Genomic DNA, 5505 nt, shown 5'->3' on the forward strand with positions numbered 1-5505 from the left:
GGGTAGATTTGTGGTGGTCAGGTAGATGGGAGGTGGCCGGGTGGAGGTGTGGTGTTCAGATGGATAGGTGGTGGTCAGCCTGGAAGGTGGTGGTTGGCCTGGAAGGTGGTGGCCGGGTATATATGTGTTGTCGATGTTTCGGAAGAAATATTTATCGCCTAATAAAATAATGCAATGGTTAAATATTATGGCTGATGCAAGACATCATGTGATATATTTGGGTGGTGTTCAATTTCTCAACCCAACCCTGGAGTCATAAAATTTGTTTCAACGTAGGTGATAGTTGAACTCATTAAATAAAAGTACGAAAGTATAATGCGCTGGTTTCCCCATATTACTGAATGAACACCTGCGAATGAAAGTAATAATAAATCTTTCTACTTAAATTTGACGGGAAGTTGATAGCTCAGTTTCTACTTTATCTTATTGAACTCGAAAGGTTGGAATGCAAAGAAGACCACCACGAAGAACGTAAAGCCGGAAAAAAATACTCTTACGCATTTTGTCCGGTGTAGTAACTAATGATGTTCAATCGATTGTCCGGTGTGCTAAGGTTTCTGCCAGCTTTGATGATGATAATAATGACAACGACGATGATGATGATGACTGTAACCGAAAGGTCGCAAAATATTTAAGATATTGCAAACAAAGGATTGCAGTAATCTAATTATAAATACGTAAATGAAAATTCAATTTCAACAAAATGTGTAACATGAAGACTTCCCTTTAAGAACAAAGGGCATCACAGAGGGACTTTTTCCTTCTCTCGATCCTAGAGTATAATCCTCGAAAATAGGTGCATCCTTGTCGCACTCAAAGAGCTTTCAACAAGTTATAGGGGGAAGGAAACGCTCTTAACTGTCTTTCATAAATGGAATTTTCAAAAGTTGATGTGGGAATGACAAAAGAGGAGAGGCGTTTGTTAACATTCTTCGAGATGTCATCCATTACACGATTTCTTTCTAAATGGCAACCAAATAGAGGAAGACTTGCCTGCTCTTCCGTAGCAAAGGCCTGAATTTTCGTGGTGGGCCAGGATTATTGCTGTGTCATAATATTTGCAATTTAATCACAATATTTACCAATTTGTGGCGAGAATTTTCGTCAACTACACCCCCACCCACAAGCATTTCAGTAGTCCTCCATTTTAGCGACTCCGTAGAGATCACAAGCAAATTTTTATTTATATTATTTACATTCTTTACATTATTTACATTTGACAGATATTTGTCCTCATTTTGTTTGTTGTTGACAAAACGTTTCGGCTGATATGCCTTCCAGCCTTCATCAGGTGTATTGGGGAAATTTCGAACCTGGGTTCTCATTCTTAAGGTATTTTTCGATGTTGCTGTTGTTGTTGTAATTATTATTATTATTATTATTATTCAGGTCACTGCCTGGAATCGAACTCGGAAACTTAATGTTAGTAGCCCAGGTTCTTAACCACTACGCCACTACGGGCATAAGGCATAATTCCTCATCTCTTAAATATAGAAGTGTGAAATTTGCATTCATGGGAATTTCAAGGCAGATTGTGAAGAGAACAAAAGAAATGTTACACAGAGGTGGCAGATCAGGAATTTCACTGAAAGAATTTGTCAATTGAGTCAACCCCATGATTTCATTGGAGCTTTACCTCTGGGCCACGAAAAGCAAAATCAATCAGAACGTAAAGATGAAATACCGCCAGGTATTTTTTCCGGAGTACTAACGAACCTGAAAACACGCAGCCTTTCCTGGTTTCCAATTTTAACAGAAGATCTGCAAGTTTGGGTGTAGGGAAACATTTGTTTACATCAACTCCAATGCTCGGCTGGTCCTTATTTTATCGCCCTCCATATGAAGAAAGGCAAAGTCGAGCACGGGGGGGGGGGAGTTTGAACCCAGAACACAAAGACAGACAACATGCTGTTCAGTAATATGCCGCAAACGATTCTGCAAGCTGACCGCCTTAGAAATAATAATAATAATAATAATAATAATAATAATAATAATAATAATAATAATAATAATAATAATCTCTTCTATTATAGGCGCTAGTCCTCTGACTTTGGAGAAGCAGCCAATCGGACGCTTAAGTGGTATTTGTTTCATTGACACCGAAGCGTTAAAAGCGAAGTCCTTCTCTTGGTTATTTGAAATCAGAAAGTAAAAAACCGGAAGAAATTGTACAAAACATTTCTCCGGCGCTGGATCGCATCAGCCGGCTGCCCTAATATCATTAATAATAACTGTGAGAAGTTATTTGCAAGATTTATGTCAGACAGAAAATTGAAATGAGAAAATACAATAGAGGGCGCTTTCAGGCTGGGACGTTTCTAAAAATTAATAATAAAAGAAATTCTATTACTGGTCGTAGAGAACATTCTTATAATAAAAGTATTAAAATGAGAAGTTCTACTCTTCCAGACTTGTCAAAATATTTACTAATCAAGCGTTAGACATGATATCTTGATTTCTCCAAAATGCGAAACAGCAGCCTGTTGTATAGGGAATGATTATTTTATTTTGTTCTATTTTTCCTCATCGACAGTACCCATCCACCCGACCACCACCATCAGCAGTGATCTTCCACATAATTAGCAACGGTTGAACGGTAATGTTTACTTTGGTTATTATATCAATGTATGCCTGCATTCATTTATCGCAGGTCTGCGAAAATCTTTCGAAAGAGCACCTCATGGGACATGGATGATCATCCGCCGCGATGCGCTGCTAAAAGAAATTCAATTTAAGCTTTCATTATACAAGTTATTCAGAAAGTCCCGCGAACTGGAGGTTGTCCATGACTGATTTATTTCTTATCATATAAAGATGAACCATTTAAATCTATAAAATTAGAAACTTTATGAATGCGAATGTGAGTAGTCCTCTCTCTCTTCTACCGAATACTGTTCCTTGGTGATACCAAGTCTATTCTGCCGGATCATTTACATAACTCCGTGCAAAGGATACCGTTTGTTCACTGTAGAGCGTTAGCTCTCCATCCACTCGCAAGTATATTTGCAATTACGGCTCCTTCACAAACGTGATGTAGCGTTGGCCATCGGTGCTCTTAATAGTTTTGTCTCTCAAGCTCACTCTCTTCATAGCCGATGATACAGCAAAAAGGCATTCTGCGTTTGGCAAAAGAAAGTCAAGATACATTATTATTGATGCAATAATTAAAGAGGAATTCGAGTATTACTGAAGAACATTTTGGACAATACGTTTACAATAATAAATAACTCATTTTAAAACAATATCTTTCAAATGGTTGGTTGCAGTCTTGGCATTTTATGTGACAACGTGTAAGTATACCAACAGAGCACATACCATACATGTCACAGTGTACCGCTCAGAATAAACGAACTTAGCAGGCATTACTAATGCAATCCATATTATTACCCACCGAGGAAAAAGGGGTACGGCACAAAATAACCCAAGCACTCTCACATGCAACATCCTTCCTCGTGATTACATCAACTGAAATACATTTAGCAAACTGAATAAGATGCTTCAAAATATAGGAATTATATGGGTATAAAGTCTGCAAGTCTTCAGGGAAATACGCCACTGAGTCGCTGCTGATAATCTAAAACAAGAAAACAGCAGGGAATTTATTGTGGTTGCTAACTTAACGTTACGCTACTTCTCTTCACAATGGTTTGTATTATTGGTAACGTGAAACTCAGAATAACGATTCATTCGCATTAAGATACTTAGAGAGCGTACACATTCTGCTTTGTCTATTTGACACTTTTTTCCTCGTTTATAAACATAAATGTTCAGTTATCAATAATTAGACAGGTAGTAGAGAAATATTGAAAGGTATATGTATATGTACGTATATATTATATATTATGTATTATATATATATATATATATATATATATATATATATATACATGTAGAGAGAGAGATATACAACACACATATGTACATGCATATGTACATATACGCACATATATATATGTATGCATATATGGAATATGCATATAGGTATAGATATTTTATAATACATGTTTATAAATATATATGTGAGTGTATGTATAGAAAAGAAGGGAGAAAATAGAAGGTGGAGGAGTGGATGACGAAGAGAGAATAATAGTCGTCAATAGAGAGGGAGAGAGAGACAGTGAGAGAGAAGGAGAAAGAACGAGAGAGGGAGAGAGAGTGAATGATAAAAAGAGAAAAGAAGAGGGGTGAAAAGCAGGAGCCATTATTGAATTATGATAATGTCCATCCAACAGTAGGGCCTCGCTAATAATAAATGTGCATAATTCTGCTTTAAAATAATGATCGATCTCCTAATGACAGGCTTCCGTTGGTTTTCGTTCGTTTGCGAGGCATGACAGACTCTCCTGAAAGGATTATTGTATTTGTTAATAACCATAGCTACTTTTTTCCTATCACCGCCTCCGCCGCTATCTAAATTACGCTCACACACACACGCACACACGCACATGTACACATTCACACTCGTACTTTCACACTATTTACGTCTAGTACTCGTTATACACTACTGTGCAAAAACAAAAGCCACCTGCAAATGCATGTACATAGACAGACACTTACACACATACACACACAGACACACACACACACACACACACACATATATACACACACATACACACTCCCGAATATTGCATGTTTCCATCTGTATGTATAGACATATAAGTAGATCCATATATACATTCATAGACATGTGTATGATTATTTCTACATACAGGCCAGAGAAATCATACGTACATGAATATATACAGACATCCAGACAGAAAGAAAAAAACATACACATAAAGATTAACACACACACACGCAGACACATACATACCTATGAACCTCAACACATGCATTAACACACACACGCACATACTCAAAGATATATACGCACGTAATCCCTTCGTTTGTCGAAAATTACACCTATGAAATCGCTTTCCTATACACACCTCTACACTCATGCATGTAATCCTCAACACATACATAACGGCATAGAATCCGATATACGCACACGTTCACGTATATATTCACAGCCATACACATTCATATATACAAAAGATTGTGCATATATACACGTATATATATTCGATCACAAACACATTTATATCCATGCACAAATATGCAATTATTTAAAGGCACAAGCATAAAATAACACACACACACACACATATATATATGCATAAAATATATGCAGACACAAACACACAGCTATTAACATAGACATGTTGCGAAACGCATACATACATGCTGGGTGTCGTAAAAGACATATACACGCCTACGTTTATATACATATGTTAATGTACACATGCAAGTCACTGCTCAAAAGTATTGACTTCCAGTTTTATTTATTTTCATTGCTATTTTTGTTTTGTTTTCTATTTAATGTTTTTAAATATTTTTCATCATCGTTACCATAGAAACAAGTTTATGTGAAACACCAATCTTGTTCGGAAAAAAATACCATTTCATTATATCACTTTGTTATATATTTTTTTTTAACTTTAGTTTTACAAAAGGTTCATG

The 5505-nt window shown here is 36.4% G+C and overlaps 1 long non-coding RNA gene across 1 annotated transcript in view; it reads left to right on the top strand.

The window, feature by feature from the left end:
* The first annotated feature begins 5407 nt into the window (after positions 1-5407).
* LOC149134915 (uncharacterized) overlaps positions 5408-5505 on the top strand; it is a 7237-nt gene continuing 7139 nt past the window's right edge. Inside the window, exon 1 of the long non-coding RNA XR_016242100.1 lies at positions 5408-5505. This exon is cut by the window's right edge and continues 347 nt beyond it. This is a non-coding gene — a long non-coding RNA (uncharacterized LOC149134915).

This window comes from Octopus bimaculoides, chromosome 6 (genome assembly GCF_046866305.1).
Source record: "Octopus bimaculoides isolate indiv1 chromosome 6, ASM4686630v1, whole genome shotgun sequence".
NCBI classification, from domain to species: Eukaryota; Metazoa; Mollusca; class Cephalopoda; order Octopoda; family Octopodidae; genus Octopus; species Octopus bimaculoides.